Source organism: Pleurodeles waltl, chromosome 12, assembly GCF_031143425.1.
Source record: "Pleurodeles waltl isolate 20211129_DDA chromosome 12, aPleWal1.hap1.20221129, whole genome shotgun sequence".
NCBI lineage: Eukaryota > Metazoa > Chordata > Amphibia > Caudata > Salamandridae > Pleurodeles > Pleurodeles waltl.
In genome coordinates this window covers 617,440,939-617,453,658 of record NC_090451.1, presented here as the reverse complement: position 1 = coordinate 617,453,658, position 12,720 = coordinate 617,440,939, and the positions used below count along the sequence as shown (strand labels likewise).

The 12,720-nt window shown below is 44.2% G+C and overlaps 1 protein-coding gene across 5 annotated transcripts in view; it reads right to left on the bottom strand.

Annotated features, from left to right (window-relative positions):
- ARHGEF2 (Rho/Rac guanine nucleotide exchange factor 2) overlaps positions 1–12,720 on the bottom strand; it is a 575,049-nt gene that overhangs the window by 441,224 nt on the left and 121,105 nt on the right. The window contains exon 1 of one of the 5 annotated variants that reach the window (XM_069217928.1): positions 7,863–8,055. The exons of 3 other annotated variants lie outside the window; for them this stretch is intronic. The gene's annotated coding sequence lies outside the window, so the exon portion shown is untranslated. Of the gene's footprint in view, positions 1–7,862; positions 8,056–12,720 lie in introns of those variants that run through there. One more of the 5 variants, XM_069217925.1, reaches the window with a different exon arrangement.

The following is a 12,720-nucleotide window of genomic DNA, read 5'->3' as shown; positions in this document are numbered from 1 at the left end:
TGGTCGCATGTTTGTTTGTGTTTAATTACACTAGGTACAATTTTAGCTCTCCACATTGCTTTATTTGCAGCACTGGTTGCAAGGGGTGGACACCAACACTTATTTTTAGTGACTAGGACTCATTTTAATTTATCAGATTTGCTCCGGAGCAAGACAGGCGCAGAAGGAAAAGTGAGAACGAAGGAGGAAGAACATGCATCAAATGAGAAAGCATGGATGAGCAAAAACATGCAAGAGTGAGCTAAAGAGGCAGAAATTGTAGGATGGTGGAAGGAGGAGGCACGAGGTGGAATAAAGATAAAAAATAAGCGGCCTTCCTATTGGTAACTTGACACTAGAGGACACCAGGGATAGGCTACTAACAAACATTTTGGGGCCTCAAACATAGTTTTTTTTAAAACATTTTTTATAAGTTACGCACTAGTTCTTCACTGTCTATTTGCCCTACAGGTGAACAAGGTGTTAGTGGGAGGACGATGACACCACTATGCACGCACCCTTATTTGTGTATTACGGTATGTCAGGGCATTGCCATCTTTCTGGTACATGTGCCATGTGCCCAGCTCCCTAAACGCCTCTAGAAGTGCCTAAAGTCACTCATCCCACCACTAATCACTTCACCTTCCAATCTAGATGAAAACAGTCTTACCCTTCTGATCCTCCCAAGCTACATACAATTAGCACTCAGGTCATTATTTTCCCTATCATAACTTGATCACTCACTTTACACTTCCGGGAAGAACGTATAGATTCTATTACCCACCAGACGCTTATCCTACCACGCACCTTGTGGGAACAGGGTCTTATCTCATAGCCCATCCTTAACCCCTGGTCCAGTACTTAATCTCCGTTCTACTCACAAATGTCCTCATACCCACAATATCTGTCCTATTACCCTTAAAAGTGCCATATTTGTTTTTGAAAACAAACACAATCTGTTGTACCTAAAAGAAACTTGGCATTAAAAAAACTGTTCTTACTCTGACGCAGATCGGATCCTAATTAAAAATGAAGTTGCAGTACACCAGACATCTGCCTGTTGTGCGACTATGGATTGTGCCGGACCCACAACTCAGTACCTCTATAACTTGTTAACTACCAATCCAGGGTAGCTGCAGGGCTTGTTTGTCTACATTTCCTAGATTCAGCTCTTTTAGGGCATTTCTTGGACTAGCCTCTTCAACATATGGGTAGCCCTAAGGGTGAACATTCCACCGATTACAAAGGTGCTGGACTACCACAAATAGTGTGCGCTCATAGTGCAGTCAATACACAAGGTAATTCTAGAAAGAGACTCTTGTGGGGATTATTTTACACTCTTTTTTAGTTAAAGGCTTACCTGACTTACACATTTCTGGCTATGATGCAGCCTCCATTTCCCCATCACTTGCCATTTCTATGAAGAGGCTATGTCCTGATGTCCATCATCACTAGTTGGTTAAAGAGAAACCAGCTCCACAGCTGTCCGGGAGGATCTACACCGATCCTAATTTGCATTTGACCCTGAAAGTGATTTCGATTAGGAGGTAGATACAGACACCAATGTGAAGGTGGTTATGTCGCTAGAGCCCTACTGCCCATTGGCACAGGTCGGAGCACAAGCAAAGGCATTTGTCAGCAAAGCAAATGAAGTAGGTATATTCGGACCCTGTCGTAATTAATTCCTTACTCCGCTGCATAAAATGGTGCGAGTTGTCCAGAGCTGTGAAGGGTGGGATGTGGAGAAATAATGCTCTCTTACAAAGTTGCTAATAGCTTGGTGCGAATAAGGAATTGCCTTTGGTACTCAAGATTTAGTCTTCCCAGCATATCTATTGGAGAGGTGCACTCATCACAAGCAAAACGGATCCAATCCTGCCACTAATGTATGCTATGGATTGGTGCTAATGGAACTTATATTTACATTAGTTTCTAGGGGTGTAAATACTCCACAGCTTCCTGAATGCTGGTCAAGATCAAATAAGGATCAACCTGCATTGCTCTTGATGCCTCAGTCTTTGCTATGGGCTGTCACTCTCTCTTAAACCGCAGTATTGCAATAACTGAGAAAATGTTTAACAGATGCTGAGGAGCTACTCAAAGTTTGTCGGTCAGCCACATGAAACCATTCTGAGTGGCTTTGTGGTTCAAAAATACAGTTTTATGAACTTAAGAAACTCTGAGTCAAAGTCTAATGTCACCTTTTCTAAAAAAATTATGGAGGTCTATATTATCTTCAAACAAGACTGCCGCACTCAGCGTCACTGGGATAAATGTCAACGCTCTTCAGTTGGCCTGATGTAGGTTCAGGTCTTGCCACTGCACTCTCCTCTTTTGCAACACCCCGTGTCAATGTGCTACTGAAATGGCAGTTCTGCTTCTCCGTTCTGTCCACGTGGAATCTTCTATTCAGCTGGGGCAAGAATGTCTGTGAGAGGGGCATATTTTCCCTATAGTACTTATTAATATAGAAAGCTTCAAACTTTGACTTATTCTGAAGTGTTATCTTCAGTTCTTCCTAGAAATATATCATTATGTTTTGAAAAGAAAAGGTTGGGGGCTAAGCCTAATGCTGTGTCCATGCGATTTGCTGCGGCCTGCCCACGAGCTGAATAGAAAGACAAGGGAAGACACTGCAGCCAGCTGAAGTATACCAGTAAGGGAGACATATCAGAGATCCTTAGAGCCCTCCGGTGACGTCTCACAAGAGACGGTGGAATGTAATACCTGTGACTCCATCTGGCAAACTTGCTCCTCTACCTCACAGCAAATCTAGTGTAAAGCAAGGACCACTTTTGCCCTTCCTCACCACCCCTAGTGAAGCTGTGCTGATGTCTTTTGGCAAGGTTTGTGCTATACAAATACCATATGCATATATAAATAAACCATACTTTAGCACTCTGCCCCTCCAACAGTCTTGGGCCTGAGTACCAGATGAATTTATGTGAAATACTCTGAGTGCTTGCTGACCCTGCAGTCTTTGAAGACATCCAACACTTAGCCATCGCCTGTGTTGATTTTATACCTTAGGTTGCAACGTCCATTTTGGGTGCCTTCGGCCATGTGCCATGAGACAACACATTTTATTGGGAGTTGTAGAGTAACCCTGAATCTGGGGGCATGATTTTGTGTAAACGGAACCAATGTAGATGTTCTAACACTGACCAGTAGTTCCAAAGCGATATCATTTTGAAAATTTCAGAGGCAACCAATTTATTCAATAGGGTAGGCCAGAAACCCAGTGACCCAAAGAACCTTGAATGTTTCCACCACAACAGATAGGTTCTGCAATATCATCCCAGTGGCTTATGGTGAAGCTGGACACCAACAATGATGTACCAGGAGATTCCAGTATTACAGGAAAGGTGGAAAACCTTCAATGTGTCCAGTTGAAAATGAGTCAACTGGACGTATTTGCAATGTTGATTTGACATAATTTAGACATATTTGTTTAACAAAATAACTAGACTTTGTGAAAAAAGCTCAAGACTGTGCCACCATGGGGACCTTTTAACTTCTAAATCAGCCTTCTCACATAAGTAGTAACAGATCACCACCATAGATTTCTAAATAAATATCTTTAGCAATCCAGGTGGCTCCGGAGCTTTCTATGGTGCTGAACTCTCATAGGAAAACACTTGCCCATTCTCTTCTGTGAGAGTTCTTCTGCTTGAAAGAACCACTGAACAGATACCGAATAAGACTGAGAATGTCAGAGCAAGGGTCCTAGCTTAGAAGCTTATTTTCACAATATAATCTGAGCAGTTATGGCTAAAAACGTCAGACGATCAGACTTTTCCTCTAATATATTACTGTTGTATTGTTAGAAAACCCGTATTGATCGTATTTTGTAGGTGAAGTAATGTTAGTAGAATGGCATTTATATATTTTTAGGGTTTCATAATTGCATTACACTGTGTCTGACTGAATCTTCATTTCTTCCTGTGGGAGCAAGCCCTTAATTGCTCGACCATGCTACGAAGAGAGTTCAAGGAGGCTTAGGAGGCATAGTTTCTGCCCTACCCCCAGCACACAACATATTGGTCAGAAGGGAAAACAAGAAACCTCATCTTAAATGCTGCGAGGTAGCAGGATGTGACGAAAAGACCTAGGTAGCTGCACCTATGCGCACACAATACTCAAGACAGTGTGTATGAGGAATTTGTATAGCAAAAACGTAACAAAAAGGCGGCAGAGCGTCTATTGCTTGGATCTCTACATAACAAACCATGCATGCAAAATAAGAGAATAGCATGCAGTGAAAAGAGCACGACCAAGCACCGTGATGGAAGCATTCCGACTCAAAAATGAAACACCTAAAATATTAACATATTGTGCAAAGCGATGGAGTCTTCCTTATTTTGAAACATACATACACTCTTGCACAGAGCATTGCCCTTTCATTAGCGAATCCATTGCCTTTCTGTGCACAAAGCCTTGGCTTGCACAAAATTGTGATTTGGTTGTCTCGCGGCGTGTCTCTCTGCTTCATACAGACATTGAAGTTAAGCCACGCCTCATTGTGCAAATCAAGATACCTTTATGCAGAGCGTTGTCTTCCTTGCCCTGAACCACGTGCTCTTTGTACAAGAAAGCACTTTACCACTTTCCCAATCCTTTGCCCTCCTTCCATCTTCAACAGCTTGCCAGACCCTCTCCCACCCAACAGCAATGTACTTTGAAGTGACCTTGAGATGCACAGCCGCATTAACAAAAGACCAATGTAATGTAACCTCGTTTTTTACGGTGCCATGTCCACCCCCTAGTAAAGAGGATGAGTTCCTACCCCAGGGGCATTATGTGCTTGCCACAAATCAAGCCCCCACGTAGAGCCATATCCTCCGTGCACAGAGGCAAGCATCCGTGTGTGAAGTAAAGTTTTTCCACAGACCCACATCCAACTTCTGACATGTCACGTCCTTAACATACTGTAATGGCAAAAGCACACACACACACATATATATATATATTAAAATCAAAAATATCCTGAGACAGTTTGCGCTTCTTCCTAGAGAACAAAGAGTGATAGACAACAAACTATGTAATGCTGCTGTGGTCATGACTGTAGAGGTTGCGACGGAAAACAGATACAACACATTTTTCCAGGTTCCCGTACTATGGGGAACCAATTAATATATATATCATGGGAGTGCATACAAGCAAGACAATTGCGAAAAGAACACAAGTTTAGAACGTCACATCTGGCTCATATAATGTCTTTATAATAAAACACGAGAACCCCTGAATAACAGTACTAGAATATGCACAAAATGGGCCGCCCTAAAAGTGACAATCTATATATAATACACGTGAGATAATTTCCTTTTGATACAATGCTATACATCTCTCAAGTCGTTAACTGTACTTATAAAGTGTACTTTATTGCAACCCAAACAAATTAAAAATGCAATCCTAATTTTACATTTTCACATACTGATCTAGATATAGCTGTTTTTTAAGTGAATGAATGGTGACGCATAGGTATGAGTGGTTGTTTTGATTGATTTGAGATTTTCATTTTAATGGGCTTGGGGGATTTTTCTGTTTTTTTTCTTAGGCTGGTTTATCTATTTATTTACTATATCTAGATCAGTATGTGAAAATGTAATATTAGGATTGTATTTTTGATATAATGTCTTTGACAGGTGAGAATTCTAGATAAAAGGCCAATTCATTTATGATTAGGACAGAGGCTACCTTTAGAGACAGCCTGATGATGCATGTATATTCTTTCAGGCACGTGAGCATACTAGATAAAGGGTCCTTATGTTTATGATTAAGACAGAGGCACCCTTTAAAGATAGTATGGTGACACACATATATATTTTCAGATCAATTTTAAACGGATGCACGGGAGAAAAACTGAACGCGGACCTCTCTATCGTTTTTTGAAAGTACTAAGCTAATAGACTGCTAGATCAGGACGTGTACACCAGCACAACTATACTTAAAATACTGAAATCTCAAGTGAGTTTATGATGATATATACTCTAACTAAAAACTGTATTTATTAGAAAAAAATACTAAATAGGTCATACTCATACATGTTTTGCAGGTAATATAGACTTAGAATTGACGAAGCACCAACAGATGTACATAAAAAAAAGAAACACATTTTGATACACTATATAAAGTCACCACATAGAAAGAGGTATTTATTTGCATTTAATTTCACAAGTCTACAATAAGCAATACATCATGGATAAAGGGAAAAACACTGATACATAAACAGGTGTTGTATACATGCATGGTGTACCTGTATAAGAATGGGACAGTCTCATTGAGCTATGTATTACATATTGGAACACTGCTGTTTACAGTCAAATTAAATATTAAATTCTCATAATTAAGTGAAACGGTCATGGAACGAAGTTGGCCAAGATTCTAAGTATGATACTAAAAGGTATTCGAAACAGACAGGAAACTAAGTTTATTAGATCTGAAGCATGACATAAAGCAATGGCCTGGGTACAACTTGGATTTGATTGTGGAGATTGCCTCTAATTAAAATTTGATTTATATTAACCCCTTTCTTTTCCAAATGTTGGTGTCAATAATGTAAGGTGGAAATCAATTCTTATAAGTTCTTCATGGAGAATGTACTAATGTAAATAGCACCAGATAAAAACATACGTGAATTTAAGTATTTGAGTTTGCATATGTGAAAAACGTGTGAATGTAAGTAATTGTGTTTGCATGTCAAACAACAAAATATTTAGGCACTGTATAGGTGTGAAATTGTAAAAAAAAAATGCATAGATATTCATACATATTTTTTCTGTATTTGTAACAGCCCTGAAGAAGTGCTACTTGCTCGAAACGCGAGTTGGCTGTTTCAAAAAACTTTACATGAAAATAAATGAAGCTGTGACAAGACCTAACTGTTGGTCATTATTATCATCTCATCTCAGAATAGCTTTGATTGTGTTATGCATACCAACACTGGTGGGGAACCAGTGCACTGAGAGAACAGCAACGATCACTTTTCCTGATACTCACTTTTGATGTCTGTTTATATATATATATATATATATATATATATATATATATATATTCATATATATTCCCAAATGCCATGTACTTTTCTTTTTCTTTTTAGATTTAAACATATTGTACTTTTATTTTTCCTCACTATTATTAATATGCAATGATAATATCTCTAAATGAATACAGCAACATCATATACTTTAATATTAAATAACAGGCACACATGCCCACCACTTCTGATAATTTATATTTTCCCAATACTAATCCACCTTGGGTTCTGGAGTAGTGTGTCCTCGCCGAAACACAATTTTCAATGCCCCTTCAGGGGTAGCAAGCACTATGCAAATACAATTACAACACATCCATATCTTTTTTACGCAGAGCGATGCCTTTCTTAGGCAGGGCAACCCACTCCCTGTACAGAGCTGCACTTGCCCTGTTAAAACACCCGATCCTCCTTTACAGGGCTATATGTTTCTTATGCAGAGAAATGTCCACTGTCCGCTGTTGCAGAACAAATTCCCTATTCCTTCAGTGTGGAGTGTCATACCCTCCCATGCAGTGCCATGCCCACCTGGTGTAGAGCCATGCCCCCAAGCAGCGCCATATCTACCTTAATGCCATGACCACCGTGGCGGAGTCACTCTCCCATACAAGCCCCAGTGGAGGGGCCACTGCCTCGGTTTACAGAATCTTTTCCTTCTTGCTTTTGATGAGCCATGGCCCCTTCCTCTCTGAGGGCATATAACCTGAGCGTGCCTTGGCATGCTATCCTCGTGCAGTCACGCCCTCTTCTTGGGAGAGTTCCCTTTTTCAGTTGTCCTCGCCCGTCCCATACCGCCACCCTCCCATGGCCGTGAAACCGTGCCACTACAGACGGAGGCATGCTTACATACCTCTGCAGCACGCGGCGCTCATGTCCCCCTGGGGAAGGTGGGGGTCCGGCCCCAGTCACGTCCGGCTGTTTCCATTTTCTTCCCTTTCTTTCCCTTTTCTGCTGGAGCGCCGTAAACAGACCCTTCTGCTGCTGCCAGGTAACCTGGGCTTCACTGAACTCCGCCTCACACCTGAGACAATGCAGAAGCCCACGCCCGTTCAGCGATCTGGCAGCTGGCCCTGATTGGCCAAGAGCCGCTAGGCCCCGCCCCAAGCAAACACAGAGGCGGAAGGTAAATGGCCTTGAAAAGAATCACTCACTTACTGCCTCGTGGCTGAAGACAGAAAACAACAATCAAGGAACATAAACCCAACCCGAGAGCAGCTTTAAAGCGGTGACTGTTCCTGCCACAGGTGCAGTCTCAGAGCAGCCTGAGGGGCGGCCGTCGCCTTCGCTGAAGGTCCTGTGTGACAGCAGCTTCGACAGAGGGACTTGCTGCCGGCGGGCCCGTCTGAGCAGCTTTAGAGCTCTGACTGCTGCTACAGGTGCAGAAAGCAGCCTGTGGGGGGAACACTCCTGTCTATCGAGGCTTTCTTCAGAACAGATTAAATCTGTAGTCTGGACAGCTTTGACGGCTCCTCGGAGCGGTATAATCCGAGAGCAGGTTAGGCGTGCCTGCCGTCGTTGGAAAATGCCTAATGCGAGACAGGGGCGTAGCTTCCATTAGTGCAGCAGGTGCAGTTGCACCGGCTCCCACTGAACCCTGATAATTGCTATTTTCCAATTTTTAAACAGCGACTGTGCGAGTGTTTCCTTACTTGCACTGGAGCCTAGGACCAGTGGTGCAACGCAAAATGAAGCTCCCACCCCTGCATAATGTGAAGAGGTGCCCGTGAGTCACCCACTTCTCACAGATATTAATTCGGCTTCGGTTAAATGGGGGCACCTGAAGGGCTGAGCCCTCCCTTCCACGCCATAGGGGTTGCAGGGACCTGTGTTACTCCCATGCCCATGCCACACTATCAGTTGTGGCTCCCGCTAATAGAAAGGGGCACGGCAGCACACGGGGGAGCGAGTAATTACACTAAATACAAAATAATAATAATAATTTTTTAAAAAATCACTTACCTCCGCTCCTATGCCACTCTTCTGCCTCCTCCCGTCGCGTTGCAGGCAGGCACAGGCTCCTAGCCTACCCTGCGCCAATCCTGATGCTGCTTACAGCAGCGTCGGAATTGGCTGGCTCTCTCCAGCCGCAACTGTGTTGCCGGGCTGGAGACAGCCTACTGCGCATGTGTGTATGGCCAGCCAAACACACATGCGCTCTGAGGGAGAGTGCTGAGCACCCCTGTGGCCCCGCCCCTTTCCTCAAAAAACGATCATAAACACAGTTGGTTATCGTTTTTTGGGAAAAGGTTTGCAGCTGCCGCTGCTGGCGGGGCAGCAACGCTCCTCCGCCCTTATGGAGGAGACACCCCCTGCACACTATATGCTAATGATCTAAGAGCGACCTCTGAAGTGCATCGGGCACCGTTACTTATCTAGTCAGAGAGCCGCATTTGTGCAGGGCCAATTTTAGGGCGGTGCGCCCGGTGACACTGCACCGGGTTCTGACTTCAGCTGGGGGTGCTATGTTTGCGGGTATATTATGGTTTTAAAAGCACCTGCTGCAGTGTTCCCCCTGCCTCCAGGAATTTTCAGGGAACAATAAAAATGTCAAGATAGCTCTGGTGATTAATGCTCTGTCTGGGGAGAGACCAAAGTTTTCTTTACTGGAAGTTTTAAGGTAGTGGAGAGGGTCTGCATGCTTGTTGCAAAGAACATGTACCATGCAGTTCACAAAGTGCATGTAATGCAAATAGCTCAGTGGGTTTCCACTTTTGTCAGAGGAGTCTTTTTGTTACTTGCATTTTCTAAGTTAAAATCCTAATATAGATGGTAAGCTATTAACTGTCATGAAAGAACTGCATGCCTACTGCAAGGTACAGATTACAGCATTAGGATTTTTCCCCAGTCTTTCGTTGTCCTAATGTTACAAAAAGGGTTAATTTGGGAAGAAATCTATTCTTCTTATTAAAAAGACCCTCCAACCATTGTGTTAAATTTTAATTCCTGAGTTGGTGTGTAGGAAAGTATCGGAGAATCAACAAAGAGGGGGGGCAGAGTTGGCATATTCGGAGAGTAACTCCTGGTCCCGTGTGCAAGGTTCCCAAAGGACAGTAAATCAAAGAGATTACACACGGTTCCAATTAGTACTGTGGGTTTCTATCAAGTGGATGGTTCAGTCATTAACTGAAAACCAAGGTTTTTCGAAGCAAGAGCCCTCACTCACCATCCGGTGACATGCTTCATCATAGGGCCAGCTCCTCGTCAGGCCGGCGCTGCAATGCCTGACGGGCCCCACAAAGGGGCACTTTGCCGGAGATCTTTTGAAATTCAAAAAAAGCCGGTCATGAAAAATGAAGTGAAGGATTGGTGAATAGAAAGATTAAAAATGCCTAGGGGTAACAACTAATAATTTTAATTCACGTGCTCATACCTCTGGCAAGATTAAAAACCAAAACACGGGGAGTTAGTGGGATAATGTCCACAAACCCCTTAGAGGTGTAGGTAGGTATAATAGTAGTTGTTGTGTCTCCTGGAAATAGATAGTATACAAGAGACAGAGCACACAGGATCCCCTGTGTTACTCTATATAATCGGTCAACATGTTTCTCGCTTATAATAAAAGAATTACCTTATGCGATTCGTCTGGACCTATTAACATACCTAATCCTTTAAATGGTGGAAATATCCACAAATATGAAAATCAAAAACCCTCCAAAAATTCATGGTAGGGCCACATCGGGGGAGTCCAGGCTACAGAAATCAACTCAGATTTGTTGAAGGTACGGTCGATGCCGGATAACCTATGCCGGTACCACACACCCCGGTATTTTGATTTTCATATTTGTGGATATTTCCACCATTTAAAGGATTAGGTATGTTAATAGGTCCTGACGAATCGCATAAGGTAATTCTTTTATTATAAGCGAGAAACATGTTCACCGATTATATGGTGTAGGAAAGTAGCCTCTTTTTAGCATTGTTACCCCCACATTTTGGCCTGTTTGTCAGTGTGTTTTATTGTGTTCACTGGGATCCTCCTAACGAGGACCCCAGTGATTATCCTCTCTCCCTGCAAACTTGGTTACTCCAACCAATTACACCCCACATTTGGCATACTGTTGCCACCATGTAAGTCTCTTACCCAGGTAGTTGGGGCACCAGGGGATTCCCATGGGCTGCAGCATGTAATATGCCACCCAGGGAGAGACTATGCTAAGTGCTCTGCAGGCCTGTCATTGCAGCCTGCGTGTAAGGGTGCATGAACCCTTCTTCACCATAGGTCACAGCACCAGGTCACTGTAAATCCCCCCTATGGCACGCCCTCCTAGCCCAGAGGGCAGGGTGCAGGTACCAGTGTGTGAGGGTACCTCTGCACTAACAGAGGTGCCCCCACGAACTCTAGTGCCATCTTCATGGACTTTCCGAGTCCGGGGACGCCATTTTATGCGTGTACTGGACATAGGTAATTACCTATGTCCGGCTACATAATGGTAACTGCAAACCTAGGCATGTTTGGTATCAAACATGTCGGAATCACACCCCAATATTGTTGCAAGTATTGGAAGTATGATTCCATGTACTCTGGGGGCTCCTTGGAGGTCCCCCAGCATTGCTCCACCAGCCTTCCAGGCAGACCAGGCTGCTGCCACCCCTCAGACAAGTTCTGCCCTCCTGCTGCTTGAATAGCTGAAGCCCAGGAAGGCAGCACAAAGGATTTCCTTTGTGAGAGGGGGGGGTAACGTCCTCTCCCTTTAGAAATAGGTGTTACAAGGCTAGGGAGGGGTAGCCTTTGAAGGGCAAATTTTTGCCCTCCGTGCATAAACCAGTCTACAACGTTCAAGGCCCTGCAGTCTCTGCTCTGGTGCGAAACTGGACAATGGAAAGGTGGAGTGACCACCCCAGCGGTGGTGCCCAGAGCTCCTCCAGAGGATCCCTGCGTTCTGCCATCTTGAATTGAAGGTTGTCAGGGACCTCTGAGAGCATCTGAGTGGCCAGGCAGGTGACGTCAGAGCCCCCTCCTGATAGGTGGCCACCTGACTATGTGACCAATCCCCCTTTCAGGGATCTTGAAGGTCTCACTTGGGTGGTTCCTCAGAATTGGCTTGCAAGATTCCAGCAGGACTCTTTACTTCGACTTCTAGCTCATAGAACCACAACTGGACCCTCCAGGAGCCGACAACCTGCATCCACGACAAAGACTTTGCTTGCAACATTGTTTCCACAGCTTCTTCCAGCTTCTGCAACACTTACCCAGCTGTGCATCTTCTGATTGAGGCAAGTCTTCAGTCTGCACGAGAAGAAATCTCCCTTGTAGTGAAGGAGTCACTACCCTCCATCCGCAGGCACCAACAGCAACAATGACTGGCTGCATGGATCTCCTCTCATTCTGAGCTGTGTAGATCCTGCATCACAGGTGGTGGTCCAGAGTAGTCCTTTTGGTCCTCTCTGCCAGTTGTCCAACTTTGGTAGAGGTAAGTCCTTGCCTTCCCACGCAGGACAGTACCCCTGTGCACTGCGTCTCTTGCAGCTACCAAGACTTGTTTCCATCTCCTCTGAGGGATCTTTAGGCTCCATTTTGCACCAGCCCCCCAGCACTCCTTTCTGCGATGCACAGCCCTCTGTGTGCTTCTCCTGCGGCCTGGGACCCTTCTCCAGTTGTGCTGCATGGGCTCCTCTGCGACTCCTGGTTCCTCGTCCAGTGGGTCTCTGGTGGGGGCTGCCTCTTCTTCTGTGGACTCTCTGCCTTACTGAGGTCCCTCTTAGATTCC